The sequence below is a fragment of the Pseudorca crassidens genome, chromosome 17, assembly GCF_039906515.1.
Source record: "Pseudorca crassidens isolate mPseCra1 chromosome 17, mPseCra1.hap1, whole genome shotgun sequence".
Classification (NCBI taxonomy): domain Eukaryota; kingdom Metazoa; phylum Chordata; class Mammalia; order Artiodactyla; family Delphinidae; genus Pseudorca; species Pseudorca crassidens.
The window spans coordinates 43,419,885-43,438,425 of record NC_090312.1 but is presented as its reverse complement, the minus strand read 5'-3'; positions in this window follow the sequence as shown (position 1 = coordinate 43,438,425).

Genomic DNA, 18,541 nt, shown 5'->3' with positions numbered 1-18,541 from the left:
TTCTATCAAACAGTTAGAGATGAGCTAACACCGATCCTTCTCAAACTCTTCCAAAATATTGCAGAGGGAGAAACACTCCCAAATTCATTCTACAAAGCCACCATCACCCTGATACCAAAACCAGAAAAAGATATCACAAAAAAAAGAAAATTATAGACCAATATCACTGATGAACACAAATGCAAAAATCCTGAACAAAATACTAGCCAAAAGAATCCAACAACACATTAAAAGGATCATGATCAAGTGGGATTTATCCCAGGGATGCAAGGATTCTTCAGTATATGCAAATCAATCAATGTGATATACCATATTAACAAATTAAGGAATAAAAACTATACGATCATCTCAGTAGATACAGAAAAAGCTTTTGACAAAATTCAGCACCGATTTATGATAAAAACTCTCCAGAAAATGGGCATAGAGGGAACCTACCTCAACATAATAAAGGTCATATATGACAAACCCACAGCAAACATCATACTCAATGGTGAGAAACTGAAAGCATTTCCACTGAGATCAGGAAAAACACAAGGATGTACACTCTCACCACTTATTCAACTTGGTTATGGAAGTCCTAGCCACCGCAATCAGAGAAGAAAAAGAAATAAAAGGAATCCAAATTGGAAAAGAAGAAGTAAAACTGTCACAGTTTGCAGATGACATGATACTATACATAGAGAATCCTAAAGACGCCACCAGAAAACTACAGAACTAATCAATGAATTTGGTAAGGTTGCAGGATTCAAAATTAATGCACAGAAATCTCTGGCATTCCTATACACCAACACTGAAAAATCAGAAAGAGAATTTAAGGAAACGATCCCATTTACCATCACAACTAAAAGAATAAAATATCTAGGAATAAACCTACCTAAAGAGGTAAAAGTCCTGTACTCAGACATCTATAAGACATTCATAAAAGAAATCAAAGACAACACAAAGAGATGGAGAGGTATACCATGATCTTGGATGGGAAGAATCAACATTGTGAAAATGACTATACTACCCAAAGCAATCTACAGATTCAATGCAATCCCTATCAAACTACCAATGGTACTCTTCCGAGAATTAGAAAAAAAAATATTTTACAATTTGTATGGAAACACAAAAGACCCCAAATAGCCACAGCAATCTTGAGAAAGAAAAATGGAGCTGGAGGAATCAGGCTCCCCAAATTCCAACTATACAACAAGCTACAGTAATCAAGACAGTGTGGTACTGGCACAAAAACAGAAATATAGATCAATGGTATACGATAGAATGCCCAGAGATAAACCCATGCACATATGGTCACCTTATCTTTGATAAAGGAGGCAAGAATATACAGTGGAGAAAAGACAGCCTCTTCAATAAGTGGTGATGGGAAAACTGGACAGCTACATGTAAAAGAATGAAATTAGAACACTCCCTAACACCATACACAAAAATAAACTCAAAATGGATTAAAGACCTAAATGTAAGGCTAGACATTATCAAACTCTTAGAGGAAAACATAGGAAGAACACTCTTTGACACAAACCACAGTAAGATCATTTTTGACCCACCTCCTAGAGTAATTGAAATAAAAACAAAAATAAACAAATGGGACTTAATTAAACTTAAAAGCTTTTGCACGGCAAAGGAAACCATAAACAAGATGAAAAGACAATCTCAGAATGGGAGAAAATATTTACAATTGAAATGATGGACAATAGATTAATCTCCAAATATACAAAAAGCTCATAACGCTCAATATCAAAAAAACCCAAATAATCCAAATGAAAAATGGGCAGAAGACGTAAAGAGACATTTCAGCAAGGAAGACATACAGCTGGCCAAGAGGCACATGAAAAGATGCTTAACATCACTAATTATTAGAGAAATGCAAATCAAAACTATCACCTCACAACGGTCAGAATGGCCATTATCAAAAAAGCTAGAAACAATAAATGCTGGCAAGGGAGTGGTGAAAAAGGAACCTTCCTGCACTGTTGATGGGAATGTAAATAGATACAACCACCACGGAAAACAGTTTTGAGGGTCCTTAAAAAACTAAAAATAGAACTACCATATGACCAAGCAATCCCACTACTGGGCATATACCCTGAGAAAACAATTCAAAAAGAGACATGAACCACAGTGTTCATTGCAGCACTATTTACAATAGCCAGGACATGGAACCAACCTAAATGCCCATCAACAGATGAATGGATAAAGAAGATATGGCAAATATATACAATTGAATATTACTCAGCCATAAAAAGAAATGAAATTGAGTTATTTGTAGTGAGGTGGATTGACCTAGAGTCTGTCATACAGAGTGAAGGAAGTCAGACAGAGAAAAACAAATACCATATTGCTAATGCATATATATGGAATCTTAAAAAAAAGGTTCTGATGAACCTAGGGGCAGGACAGGAATAAAGACACAGACATAGAGAATGAATTTGAGGACATGGGGAGCAGGAAGAGTAAGCTGGGACAAAGTGAGAGAGTAGCACTGACATATATACACTACCAAATGTAAGATAGCTGGTGGGAAGAAGCTGCATCTCATGGGGAGATCAGCTTGGTGCTTTGTGACCACCTAGAGGGGTGGGATAGGGAGGGTGGATGGGAAACACAAAAGGGAGGGGATATGGGTATATATGTAAACATATAACTGATTCACATTGTTACACAGCAGAAACTAACACAACATTGTAAATCAATTATATTCCAAGAAAGACGTTAAAAAAAAATAAAACAAACTTATGATTGCCAGGCGGTAAAGGGGGGAAGGATAAATTGGGAGGTTGGGATTGACATATACACACTACTATATATAAAATAGATAACTAATAAGGACCTGCAGTAGAGCACAGGGAACTCTACTCAATACTCTGTAATGGCCTATATGGGAAAAGAATCTAAAAAAGAGTGGATATATGTATATGTTAAACTGATTCACTTTGCTGTACACCTGAAACTAACACAACATTGTAAATCAACTATACTGCAATAAAAAATTTTAAAAATCATTAAAAAAAAAAACAAATACCATACACTAACGCATATATATAGAATCTAAAAAAAAAAAATTGGTACCAATGAACCTAGTTGCAGGGCAGGAATAAAGACGTAGACATAGAGAATGGACTTGAGGACACAGGGTGGGAGGGGGAAGCTAGGGCGATGTAAGAGTAGCATCAACATATGTATACTACTGAATGTAAAATAGCTAGCTAGTGGGAAGTAGCAGCATAGCACAGGGAGATCAGCTCGGTGCTTTGCGATGACCTAGAGGGGTGGGATAGGGAGGATGGGAGGGAGGCTCAAGAGAGAAGGGATATGGGGATATATGTATGCATATGACTGATTCACTTTGGTGTACAACAGAAACTAACACAGTGTTGTAAAGCAATTATACTCCAAAAAAAGATATATTAAAAATAAAAAGTATAGTTGATTTACAATGTTGTGCCAATCTCTGTTGTACAGCAAAGTGAATTAGTTTTACACATATATACATTATTTTTTTAATATTCTTTTCCATTATGGTTTATCCCAGGAGACTGGTTATAGTTCCCTATGTTATACAGTAGGATCTTGGTGTTTATTCATTCTAAATCTAATAGTTTGCATCTACTAACCCCAAATTCCCAGTCCATCCCTCTCTGTCCCCACCTCTCCCTTGGTAACCACAAGTCTGTTCTTTATGTCTGTGAGTCTGTTTCTCTTTTGTAGATAGGTTCATTTGTGCCATATTTTAGATTCCACATATAAGTGATAGCATATGATATTTTTCTTTCTCTTTCTGACTTACTTCACTTAGTACGATAATCTCTAGTTGCATCCATGTTGCTGCAAATGGCATTATTTTGTTCTTTTACATGGCTGAGTAGTATTCCATTGTATATATGTACCACATCTTTACCCATTCATCTGTCGATGGACATTTAGGTTGTTTCCATGTTTTGGCTATGGTGAATAGTGCTGCTATGAACATAGGGGTGCATGTATCTTTTTGAATTATTATGTCCAGATATATGCCCAGGAGTGGGATTGCTGGATCATATGGTAATTTTATTTTTAGTTGTTCTTTTTTAACATCTTTATTGGAGTATAATTGCTTTACAATGATGTGTTAGTTTCTGCTGTATAACAAAATGAATCAGCTATACATATACATATATCCCCATATCTCCTCCTTCTTGCATCTCCCTCCCACCCACCCTATCCCACCACTCTAGGTGCTCATAAAGCACCAAGCTGATCTCCCTGTGCTATATGGCTGCTTCCCACTAGCTATCTATTTTACATTTGGTAATGTATATATGTCCATGTCACTCTCTAACTTTGTCCCAGCTTACCCTTCTCCATCCCCATGTCCTCAAGTCCATTATCTACATCTGTGTCTTTATTCCTGTCCTGCCCCTAGGTTCTTCAGAACCTTTTTTTTTTTTTTTTTTAGATTCCATATATATGTGTTAACATACTGTATTTGTTTTTCTTTTTCTGACTTACTTCGCTCTGTATGACAGACTCTAGGTCCATCCATTATTTTTAGTTTTTTAAGGAACCTCCATACTGTTTTCCATAGTGGCTGTACCAATTTACATTCCCACCACCAGTGTAGGAGGGTTCCCTTTTTTCCACACCCTCTCCAGACTTTATAGTTTGTAGATATTTTGATGATGGCCATTCTGACTGGTGTGAGGTGGTACCTCACTGTAGTTTTGATTTGCATTTCTCTAATAATTAGTGATGTTGAGCATCTTTTCATGTGCATACTGGCTATCTGTATGTCTTCTTTGGAGAAATGTCTATTAAGGCCTTCTGCCCATTTTTTGATTGGGTCATTTGTTTTGTTGTTGTCGAGTTGTATAAGCTGTTTATATATTTTGGAGATTAAGCTCTTATCGGCCACATCATCTGCAAATATTTTCTCCCATTCTGTAGCTTGTCTTTTCATGTTTTTTTTCTTTAATGGTTTCCTTTGCTGTCAAAAAGCTTGTAAGTTTGATTAGATTCCATTTGTTTATTTTTGTTTTTATTTCTATTGCCTTGGAAGACTGACCTAAGAAACCATTGGTATGGTTTATGCCAGAGAATATTTTGCCTTTGCTCTTTTCTAGGAGTTTTATGGTGTCATGTATTATGTTTAGTCTTTAACCATTTTGAGTTTATTTTTGTGCATGGTGAGAGGGTGTGTTCTAACTTCATTGATTTACATGCAGCTGTCCACCTTTCCCAGCAGCACTTGTTGAAGAGACTGTCTTTTTCCCATTTTATATTCTTCCCTCCTTTGTTGATTTATTTCTGAGCTCTCTATTCTCTTCCATTGATCCATATGTCTGTTTTTGTACCAATACAACACTGTTTTGATTATTGTAGCTTTGTAGTATTGTCTGAAGTCTGGGAGTGTTATACCTCCTGCTTTGTTTTTGATCCTCGGATTGCTTTGGCAATTCTGGTCCTATGGTTCCATATAAATTTTTGGATTATTTATTCTAGTTCTGTGAATAATGTCATGGTAATTTGATAGGGATCACATTAAATCTGTAGATTGCTTTAGGTAGTACTGCCATTTTAACAATATTAATTCTTCCAATCCAAGAGCATGGGACATCTTTCCATTTCTTTGAATCCTCTTATTTCCTTTTATAATGTTTCTCAGCATATAAGTCTTTCACCTCCTTGGTCAGGTTTATTCCCAGGGTTTTTTTTTTTTCGGTGCATTTTTAAAAGATATTTTTGTTGTTGTTGCTTTACATTCTCTTTCTGATATTTCATTGTTATTGTAAAGAAATGCAACCAATTTCTGAATGTTAATCATGTATCCTGCTACTTTGCTGAATTCATTTATTAGATTTATAGTTTTTGTCTGGAGCCCTTAGTGATCTGCATGTAGTGACAATTTTACCTCTCCCCTTCTAAGTTGGATATCTTTTATTTCTTTTTCTTGCCTGCCTGCTGTGGCTAGGACTTCCAATACTATGTTGAATTGATGTGGTAAGAGCATCAGGTCTTAATGAAGCTAGTAGCCCAACCTCTTCCATTTACCCAAATCATAGGTATTTTCTTCCATTTGAAAGGCTATCTGATTGTCTATCTGTCCCTAGCAGCATCAGTCTGCTAATGGTCACAGCAAGTAAGTCATTAGTATCTCAAGCTAGAATTTCAGAAATGATTTCATAGAGTGTCATAGGATATGGTTAATTTGAAACACAACAAGGTAAATTGGGAAACATTAACTCTCTTTAAGAATGAAGCACAAATAATAAAATTAAAATTGATCTATAGAAGAGATCAATTGACTGCTAGAAATAATATTTTACAGTCAGTTCTCAACTATCCATATTCAGAAAAAGTGGCACAGATAACTGAACACAGCAGTTAAGTTTTAAATAGTATTTGTCTTTAGAACCCTTTATTTATTTATTTGTACCAAAGTTACCTTTCTAATAATGTTTTGCTTATATTAATTTTTAAATGAGGATGTAGCTCCCTAATAAGCAGCAATTGATTACAGAGATGACTCATAGTCATGCTAGCTAAGAGTAGGAAGTCAAATGAGAGATTAAAATTTTACTATGCATTACATTTTCCAAACTCAAATAATTGAGAATGAGCTCTAAGCTTCTTGAATATGACCTCTTCAGCAGCTGCTCTCTGACCTTCCAGTTATACATGCCTGTGTGGGCCTCTCAATCTTCTTTATTTCTTCATAACACTTACCACTCCACATGTAATTATATGCTCAATCTCTGTTTTCCACACTGAAGCACGAACTCCAAAGAGGCAGAACAGAGTCTGCCTTGTTCTGTATTTTATCCCCAACATCTTGAAAGTTCACTGATACACAGTAGGTGTTCAACAAAAGTTTGTTCATTGAATGAATAAAATCTTCATCATTCTTCTAAATCATCTATGAAAAAATGAGAAATAATTATTTAACATTATACAGAATACATGATCATGTCCCCATGAGAAAGCCTGATCCAGGATGGGGGCTCCATGGACCCCAGTGGTCTTGTTCACTGCTGTGCACCAGCTCGCGGCACAGTCCTCGATTGATTGTAGGTTCTCAGAAAGTAGAATCAAGTTAGTAGGTCTACCACCCCCACTCACCCAAATTATATGTGCTTTTCTCCTATTTAAGAGGCTATCTCACTTGTGTCCCCAGGCATTGCAGCATCAATCAGCTAACAGTCACAGAAACTGTTTGGGACAATGAACAAGAAGAACCAAGAAAAACTTGTAAGACAGACTGTGCATATCTTTCCCACCAAGTTGCAGAGAGACAAAAAGGAGGTGTGATAGTTTTCATTTTAGAGAGGGCTGGTAGGGCTGAGAGCTGGTAAAGCTTTGCCCAACTAGGAAGAGAACCTGGGGCTCCTGATGTTTATTTCAATGGTAAAGTCATTAGTTTTCTCTCCTTCTCTCCCATCCCCCCTCTGTCTACAGCTGGCCTAATCTCTACTTATCTGTACTTCCATCATCTTCCTTGGGCACATCAGTACTTTAGAGTATGTGCAACCAATCTCTCAAAGTATTCTTTTGTTACTTTTAATTTTTTGTTACTATCCCACCCTAATGTTTCCCTCACATACAGTGTTCAGAATAGTAACCTTGCCGTTAGAATAAGGGTGGTCAGTGATATACTACATATTTCTGCCGTGAGATTCAGAGATGGAAGAAAGAGTGAGGGACTTGAAAATAAGTCAGTACAGGTCCCATAACACAGCCTTACACAGCAAAATGAATGCACATGAAACTTCCATCTGTCCCAACAACCATGGAGACCACCTAGTGCAGTGTCCTCATTTTACAAATCAGGGACACCGAGGCCCAGGCAAAATGACCATAAAATTTCAGAACTCACGTGAGATCCCAAGAGTCACCTGGATAACAAGGGAAACATTTTCTCTTTGTGGCAACACTCTAATTCAATGGATGGCTCCGTCCCTTCAGTATGTAAATAGATAAAGTCAACCCAATATTGAAAAAGTAAAATACAAAAGGATGAAAGCTTCTCCCTCAAGCAACCATCCTATGTATCCTAACTTTCATAACCAAACTCCTAGAAATAGAATTTGGCACTTACTGGTTTTATTTTCTCCCCTCAATTCCTCTTCAGAATCCCCACCCACTCTCTCAGCTCTTGTCCAGCTGCTAAGGGATCCACTCCAGATTCCAGCACTTAATTTATTCCTTCTCCTCCAGGATATCTGCTTTCACTTTTCCTCTTGGGAGGAGAGGGTGGGTTGCCAAAAGCCTATGAAACAATCCTAAAAACCTCTCAATTAAGTAAGATAATATTTATTACTTTTAACCTAAAGGACTCTTGTTTCAACAGAATACAATTTCACATCTGTGCAGATGGAGCCCAACTGATGGAAGACTCAGTAGACTGGTGGAGTTTTAATAAAATCATCTTCTTCCTGGTGTTTGAATGGTCCTATTCTCCTGCTATATGCAGCCAAGAAGAGTAAGTCAGAGCCTGGTGCTGTAGTGATGAGCTGGCATGTGGATCTTGCATTCTCGTCCCCCAAATAAACAAAAATTTCTTTATTCAATCCAATTTTCTAAATTTTGCAAAATAGGCAGGATATCAGTCAAAATGAATCCTGACCAATTATTCACGTCATTCAAATCACATGACATCCTTGCTCTATCAATTGCCATGAGGTTGGGAAGAAAAGGACGGGTCAGTTCTTGACTAGAAAAGTCTGGGCTTTGCTGTTGGTATTGCCACAATCACCAGCATCCTTAGTGACATGGGAGATAAATGTCTCAGCCTGGAAACAGAACCTGGACAGGGGTGCTTTATTTGAAAAGTGGAGTCCAGAGGCAGTGAGAGTTAATGAAAGGGGAATGTGACAGGGCAGGCTTGGGAAGCCACAGCGTGTCACTGCACTGACCACCGCTTTACCAAAGCGACAATACACACAGCTGGTGGCTCAGCAGGTGCAACTACTCAGCCACCTGGGATGTCTCCAGATGGGCTGTGCAGAGAAGCTACTCAAAGCAGTCCCTTCAAGGAGGAAGGAGAGGAAATCTTTCTGTTCAGCTCCTTCCCATCTTCAGTCTCCCAGCTTCACCACACAGGGAGTTCCTTCCCCAAATTCCAAGTCAGGTCATCCAACTCCCTCAATGGCTGCTGAAAAAGCCCATCCCAGTGATGCAGTGACCTGCTGCATCCAAGCCTGGATACGGCTGAGGAGCCAGAGACCCCAGGGGTACAGCTGGCCAGCCTCAGGTGGCAAAACTGGACAGGCCCACACAGAACCAATCAGTCTCATTAGCAGCTGAGGGCCTGGAAAGTAGGTGAGGTTTGGAGAATCTGATGAAGTATAAAAGATTATACTATACAACAGGAGTTAGGATTAAAATCATATCCAAAGCACAGAAATATATCCTCCTTCAACTTTTACCGAATATCTCTTTGTGCTTCGAGCCTGGACTATGTCCCTAATGACAAAAGTATAGTAAATATGCCAACCTAGGCATCCCAAAGGCTCAAACCAAATCACATGTTGTGTACCTGGGTGTGTGAGAGTGTTTGTGTGCATTCTAATTCCTTGAAAAAGACCTTGTGGTCTACTGTGAAGGCCACCAATGAGCTCCTAAGCACTAAATGCAATGAGTACCTTTCAGTGTTTACTTAACTTGATCTCTTTACAATATTTCACACAGCTGAACCTTTTTTCAATGTGAAACTTTTTCATCCCTTGGATTCCAAACCTGGTTCTTTTCTGACTCTCCTCTTCCTTTTTAGTCTCCTTTGGTGGGTACTTTTCTTCTGCTGACCCTGTGAAAGCTGGTCTTCCTTGGGTCTCCTTTCTCAGCCTGATGCCCTTTAGTCTACATGTTCTTTCTGGGGAAACTTATCTGTATCATTGCCTAAAACAGCTCCTCTGCACTAAGGATTCCCAAAGCTCCAGACTTATAAGATGCAATCCTGGCCCTCTATAGGGAAAAAAACAAAAGACATCAATTACTAGGACAGAGTGTAGGACAGAGTGCTGTCCTAGAAGGTGCTATGATAGCATTTGCACATGGAGCACACTCAGTCTGAAAAATTTGTTTCAACTAAGTTGAAAGGATAAGAAGGAATTATTTTGAAGATGAGAAGAAGGAGAAAATTCAGGGAAAAAAAATCCCCCCGAGAAACAGAGGTCTGAGAGAGCATGGAATCAGAAAAGAAGCAATGAATCTGAAAGGAGAGTGTGAACAATCTACAGAGACATCACTGGAAAGGCAAGCAAGGGAGGGTCATAGAGGCCTTACATGCCAGGCCACAGCATCTGGACATCATCCCGACAGCAGGATCAAGGCAAGGTCACCTTTTTATTTTCTAAATATTCCTGTGTGAAGACTGTGGTTTGAAGGAGATACCATGCAGGATGGAAACCAGCTAGGAGACTGTTGCCTCAACCCAAGCAAGACACTCTAAACGACTGAGTTTTGCAACAATGATCTTTGGTTTTACCATCTACAGTAAATTGCACAAGGCAAATTCTGAGCTAATTCCAACATTTTTGTCTATATACTTATGGACAATGAATTGCTTTCTTAATTTTCAAACATTTACTTGATTTCTGGGTATTCCAGGCAATTGTTCCTTCAGGGCTCTCTAGCAACTCTGAGAGATTAAAATTATTTATAACTGTCCAAATCACATTTTTCTCTAGAAGCTCCTTATGAATTTTTAAATTCATTAAATAATATTTATTGAACAGATACAAGAGAAAAAGTCCCCTGTCAGTTACTGTGAGTTATACAAAGAAGAGTAAGACCCAAGTCCCCAGGAAGTCACAGTTTAGTAGGAGAGAGTCAGAAAGAGCATCAGTTGTGAATCAGAACAGATGAGAGAAGGGCCAGGATAGAGGTTCCAGCAGTGTGACATGCTTGACTGCTGAGGAGGAAGTATGTAGCTATGTTTGGGAGGTTTGGATTAGGCATGACCTTGAAATGACTAGGATCTCAATTAGGCAGGGATGAAGGGACAGGTGTCTCTGACAAAATCCCAGGAGCATGACATCACTGTTAATTGGCTAGGCTTAGTTAAAGTAGAATGTGTGCAGAGGGACCTAGTGAAGGAAAGAAAAATGGTGGACAGATCAGGAAGACCTGAAGATCCAGGTTCAGGCCATGGCAGTTGAGCAGTTTGAGCAGACGTCTTCTGGAGCAACTGTGGTCCCCATGAGAGCATTCCACAAAGCCATTTGCAATGTGCCGACTCAGCAAATTATTCCTACAACTGTTTGAATTGAAGCAAATTGAATCTATCTTCACTTTGAGAGCACTACCTTCTTCTTCTTAACCCAAAGAAGACAAGAGTTTCCTCACCAGTAGCAGCAGTCTGAGCAAATATCTAGACGCATCCTCAGATGTTCCCAGTCCCCAGCTTGAGTGAGCATGCAGGGTTGTCTAGATATATATTTCTTTTCACTGAGAGGAACCTCCATTACTTTAGACTTTAGAGGACAGGGCTGCTATTTTATGAAGCCTGTATGAAGTCAAAGTTTCCTAATAAAACATCAATATGTAACCTACTTAAATCCAAGAGGCCCAAAGCTAAAATACACTAGTGAAGGGACAAGTTAATTTGTTGAACTAACATTCTAAATTGAATTGACTGAGGAGATCTAGAAATAAGATCAAGAAGACTTATCCCCTTTAAGGGAAACTTGAGGAACCCCACCTCAAAGTATGGCAAAAGAGAGAGAGAGAGAGAACAGAAACTAGGGACCAAGAACAAAGTCTCTGACTTCAATAAGGGCCAAAACAATATACTCCAGGCTGTTCAAGACTAAAAAAAAAAAAAAACTGTTTAAAATTAACTGATGTTATGCACACTGTTGTGTTTGTTTTTTCAGCAGCTTTGGCAAGACATAGAAATATTTTGTCTCCTAATTTGATTGTATAATCTACCTACTTCATCAAATGTTAAGGTTGTGAAAAAAAAATCACATTACTTTCTCATTGTTAATTTATACCTATCCTAGATTTGTGTCTGTTTTCTTCGTTTGTGTGTTTGTATATTTATTTTTCAGTTTCTTCCCAAGGCCAAAATGGTGGACAGGAGGCAAGTAAAAAGGAACAAGGAGAGATATCGTGGTAAGCGTGCCATAAGAAATGGTTCCTATCTTTCCTCACATGTTTGGAATTTAGAACTATTTGCTCCATCTTTTCTGTCACCTCTCAGTGTGTTTATGACCTCCTGTGAGTGCAGAATGAGACATGGAGGATGAGCAAGCTAGACCATGTTCTACACGGCACACTGTTCTTTTTATTTTGGTATATAGGAACCATAGGAGTTAAAGGTTCCTATATTAGTTTCCTGTGGCCATCAAATATAACAAGTTATACCACAAACCTGGTGCTTAAAACAATAAAAATTATTTTCTCACAGTCCTGCCGGCTGAAAGTCCAAAATCAAGGTATCCACCAAGCCACACTCCCTCAGGAGGCTCTGGGGAGAATCCTTCCTTACCTCTTCCAGCTTCTGGTGGCCACTGGCATTTCCCGACTTCCTGTAGCTGTGGCCGTATCATTCCAATCTCTTCTGTGTCTTCACATTGCCTTATCCTGTGTCCTTTCTTCTGTCTCAAATCTCCCCCTGCTTTTCTCTCATAAGGACATCATAAGGATTTAGGGCACACCACATAATCCAAGATGATCTCTTTATCTCAAGATCCTTGACTTACATTTGCAATGATGCTTTTTCCAAATAAGATAACATCCATAGATTTCAGGAATTAGGATGTGAGCATAACTTTTTGGAGGCCACCATTCAAAGCACTACAAGGCCCACAGAGATAGAGGTAACTTTCACGATGGCCTCCAGAGCCCTGCCTCAAAGAATCAACCATTCTCCCAACCAGTGCCCACAAATATCTTCCCAAATCTGAGTCAAAGCACTAAATTGGTTAATGTGTTTCTAAGAAAAGCAAATGGCAGTCTGCTCCTCTTTGACAATTTAGACAAAGGCTATGAAATACCTGATGAGCAATTCTTTCAGCAGAAGGTAGAACTTTTGAACACTAGGATTTAGGTACTTCATTTACATGCCACTTATAAACTCTTTTAATATGTATAGGCTATTGTTAGTATGAAGTCTTTTGGAAAGAAATATGCTCAAAATGGTAACATTTTACCTCAGAAATGACATAGAACACTTTGCCTTCATGTACATTACATTTCAAAAGAAGGTAGATATTATCCTGTCTTGTATCAAATGACCTTAAGATTATTTTTTTGAAACTGTAATATAAAACATCTTTTTGTCTTTTGCTCTGTGTCGGTATCCATTCCTTTTGAAATGACCCCTATATTTGACATTCTATATAACATTTTCCTGTCTTCTCTGGGAATTGCAAAAGATCCTTCATGGACACATTAATTGCTTGTGACATCCACAGCCCTTTTGAACACTGGCGTTTTCTTGGTGAATCAGTAAATACTCTGTTATTTGGAGGACACATTGTTGCAAAACACCTTGCCTGAATCTTGCTTTCTACTTAAACAACATAATCCCACCAGACAGAGTTATAGTTTCACTGCTGCCCCGGCATACTGCATTCAGTAGAGATTGGGTGTTACAGTAGCTTCAGAAACAACTCAGTCAAAGTACAAGTAATGATTTCTTTTGTGGGTATATTAATCTCACATAAACTAAGCGTTGCATTTTAGACAATAAGGCTTGCAAAAGATCTCTCAAATCTATATTTTTTAAAATGCTTTATATTATGTTCTTCCAAAACATACCTTACTTCATTGACCTTCAAGCACATTAACATCTGCAGGGAGATTTCTTTTTTTTTTTTTTTGTGGTACGCGGGCCTCTCACTGTTGTGGCCTCTCCCATTGCGGAGCACAGGCTCCGGACCCGCAGGCTCAGTGGCCGTGGCTCACGGATCCAGCCGCTCCGCAGCATGTGGGATCTTCCTGGACCGGGACACGAACCCGTGTCCCCTGCATCATCAGGCGGACTCTCAATAACTGCGCCACCAGGGAAACCCGACAGGGAGATTTCTTGAAATCCATATTTTGTGCATAAAGTCTCTAATTCAGCCTTTAGTGAGGAAATAGACTCGTACTAAAACGTCAGCAAATCATCCACTTCTGACAGTAGATGTGCTGAATGACAAAGAAAAGCATTAAGCTTGTCTTAAAAGAAAATGCAGTGTGGCTAAAGACACTGGTACAGGGACTTCCCTGGTGGCACAGTGGTTAAGAATCCACCTACCAGTGTAGGGGACACGGATTTGAGCCCTGGTTCAGGAAGATCCCACATGCTGTGGAGCAACAAAGCCCATGTCCCACAACTACTGAGCCTGTGCTCTAGAGCCCACGAGCCACAACTACTGAGCCCGTGTGTCACAACTACTGAAGCCCCTGCTCCTAGAGCCCATGCTCCACAAGAAGAGAAGCCACAACAGTGAGAAGGCCGTGCACCACAACGAAGAGTAACCCCCTCTCACCGCAACTAGAGAAAGCCTGCACACAGCAACGAAGACATAACACAGCCAAAAATTAATTAATTAATCAATTAAGTTTTTTTTTTTTTTTTTTTTTTTTTTTGCGGTACGCGGGCCTCTCACCTTCGCGGCCCCTCCCGTTGCGGAGCGCAGGCTCAGCGGCCATGGCCCATGGGCCCAGCCACTCCGCGGCACGCGGGATCCTCCCAGACCGGGGCACGAACCCGCGTCCCGTGCATCAGCAGGCGGACTCCCAACCACTGCGCCACCAGGGAAGCCCTAATCAATTAATTTTTAAAAAATAAAAAAAATAAAAAAAACACTGGTACATCCAAGGCAAATGTTCAAAAAATAGGCACTCTTTAACACACCAATATCTGATTTACAAAGATTCCCAAATATAAATCGTAGGTTGCAATCTGTCACTAGCACCATGATGATACTCAGCACTATTTTCCACCACCCTGGCTACAGTCTCTAACTTTTCCTTTGTGGCCATGAGATAAATACTCTCATTTCCCCAACCTCTTCTCCCCACTCTCCTGTTTCTTGCTTTTCATCCCTCACAGCTGAGTGAATTTGAAACAGGTCTTCTTTTTTCTTAGTGGGAATATATTTAACATATAAACATTGTGTGAGTTTAAAGTGTACAACATGTTGATTTGATACATTTCTGTATCGCAATATGATTGCCCTTATAGCATTAGCTAACACCTCCACTCATGAAATAATTATCATTTCTATTTTGCGGTGGGAATAATTCACATCTAGTACCTTCTTAAGTTTGATGTTTATAATGTGGTGTTGTGGTCTGCAGTCACTGTGCTGTGCGTTACATCTCCAAGACTTAGTTATCTACTGGTTGTACGTCAGGCCTTCTTTCGGAAGTGTCCACACACCCTCATCTCTCTCTATCCCTTCCTTCAACTCTTTCTCTATTACTTCAGAAATTTTTCATACTCTTTTTTCTTCTTACTTTGTTGCATTTATATGTCAAATAAAAAGTCTATAGTCATGACTGTGAAGCATAAGTGTAGCATCCATGACATCACTAAATCAAGGGAAAGGAAAGCCATATATTTAGACACAAAACATGGCATAATAAGACACCAGCACCTCAACCGCCAAGCTCCTTGAAACACCCACAAAGGCTTCTCTCTCTAACTTAATGTCATATGTTCCTCTGGTTTGACCGATTTGCTTCTAGTGCTGACGTTCAAATAAATTCAAAACTATTTCTTGCCTATTTTCAAGTTTTCTGTTTTGTGCTTTAGCACTATACATGATGGTTTTCTCTCTGTCTGCTTAGGTTTAGGGGTAACATTGTAGCTTGGAGCCATGGGCACTAAGAAACCAGTAGGATGTTTTACAGGTTCAGAAATCCTGAAGTCATCTTTGCAAAAGTTATGACAGCTCGATTTCTGACCCTGCCCAGCTCCCTACTGATGCAATAAGAAAAAAAATATCATAGAAATTGTGTAGGATGGAATTTCCTGGTAGTCCAGTGTTCAGGACACCAGAGTTTCACGGCTGAGGGCCTGGGTTCAATTCCTGGTCAGGAAACTAAGATCCCACAAGCCCCACAGCGCAGTCAAAAAAATGAAAAATTTAATAAATAAAGTCTATGAGGGAAATTAAAAAAAAAAAAGAAATCATGTAGGAGGTAGTTAACCTGCGAACAAGTAGATATCTTTTGAACTTAGCCATGGAATAAGGCATGAATATAGCCCCAAAATTAAAATATGGTTTTAGACAATCATAGTCTAAACAAAATAATTTCCCTTGCTTTATTATCTTATGCTTCTACTTTATACTAATTTAAAGAGAAACTTTCAACTTTGCATTGTAAAACAATTATGAGGACAATGGGTGCTTTCTTTGACTCTTCCCTGGAGGCAAAGACATAAAGGCATAGCTTTAAAAAGCCTATTTAATTTGTTTGTTAGTTGGGGGAATGGGTGCTAATTAATCTAGTTTTGGGAATGCTAGATAATATCTATGTTCCATTGCTTGTACATGATGCTGTCCAAGTAATTCCTCCCAAGGACTTTTATACAAGACTCTTCAGCCCAAAACTTCTGGCTTGAAACTTTTCAAGGTCTTTGGGGTGACCATTAGAGAAGAACATGCTTAAGAAACTATCATCTTCTTTTATTCTTTCATCCTGGTAGGAAGCTGTGCTCTTCTCGAAGGTTAATGAGGTTGCAGAACCTCAGGGAGTGTGTCCAGGATACCCATTTCAATTGCTCTCACATGCTTCTCTTGTTTAATTTTTGGAAGCACAGTCTGGAGCCTGTGTTCTGAGCTGCCTGCCGCTCAGCCCACGAGGGCTTCCTTCAGAAGCTGGTTGGACCCAGAAACAGTCAGACGCCTGTGGAATCTTTAAACACTTTTCTGACAGAAGGTTTGGCCATTTCTTCTACCGGTGCTCATTTTAAAGTTAAGCACATGAACACACATTTTTTGAATCCCAAAGAAGACTTTTAATTGATTCGCTGAATATTTTAAGGTCTATTAATTCTATTGATGTTGCAAACACTGCAATTCATTCCAGCTGCTGTTCTAATCACATTCATTAACAGGCCTATTTTTACCTGCCACCTAATATTTTACATTGCATCAATAAATCTTCAGGTTTCTGGCCAAATTGTGTACAAAACATAATGAATTGCACAACCTCCTGATTGTACCACAGGGGTTGGGTTATCCAGCAGCCCTGCTTCTGAGGAGGGCTAATCAGGCATGAAGATAAAGGTGATAGACTAAAGAATGCATATACTACTCATTTGTGACATTACAAATGTAACATGGGATTATTTCAAGTACAGGTTTTCCTTGCATAGTCTACTCATTTAATCTGTATTTTATATTATAAAAAGTGTAAAAGGAACATAACCAGTCACTCAGATATAGGTGAAAGATTTTATAGTAGGTTAAAATAACTCATATACCAATGTCCTCTATGAGACACAATTTTTTTTTTCAGTAATGATGTTTAGTTTGGATGTATCCATTTACAGTAACTTTCTCCATCCTTGTGGACTGGCATTAGGCATTTCTGAAAAAATGGCTCAGAATTAGGTGTATAGCATGTGTCAATAAAACGTAGAACAAGTAAATAATTCACATGGTAAACCAACTGAGTATCTTGGGGTCATTTGCTGACACTATGTGCACTGAAATAAGAGGAAGCAGAAAAGCTCATTGATAGAGTTCAGAGTTAGATCTCTCCAGATGATCAGTAAATATTCTGTCATTAAATGACAATTCAGAGAAATGTAGAATTACAATTAAGAGACCTCATGGATGTGACTCCTAGCTTTGTTGCATACAAGCTGTGAGCCTGGGTAAGTTAATTAACCTGTGTGAAATCTACATTTTTCTTATACACTATGAAATAAAATCCTGCACATAAGGAGCTTAAAACAGTGCCTGGTGTATAATAAGCCCTCTAAAAATGTAAGCTAAGAAAAGTTGTATTTTGCATTCAACTACCATTGTTTCTCTTAAGTTGGGTTTTATATCATAATAAAAGCCAAAAATCCTTCTACCAAAGCCCTAGTTAAATCACTTGACTCCCACCTTGTTACCTCTTCATAAAAACCCTTCTGATATCATCACTTCTACTCTCACACTCATTTACCTCCAGCCATCCCAGCCTCCTAGCTGATATTGGAAGATGTCAGGTACAATTCTACCTCAGAGCCTTTCCATTTGCAAATAGAAAATACCATGTCTACAAATGCTCTTCTATAGATATCTTCCTAGATTTCTTAACTCCTGTAGATCTTTGCTCAAACCTCAAGGTCCTCCCTGATCACCCTCATTTACAATTTCAACCATGCTTCCCAACATTTCATATCATCCTTCCCTGCTTTATTTTTCCCTTCCCTTTTTTATTTTAATTGTTTATTACTGTTGCACCATTTACACAATTACATATAATTTCAATGCATCTGTTGTACACATTTTTTTTTGTTTTTTTATTTTTTTTTCCATTTTCTAATGAGTGATGTGTTGGAGTTTGTGACAGGATGGAAGAGAAAACTGGAACTGTGATGAATGCAGACTTTTTTTTTTCATTTCCA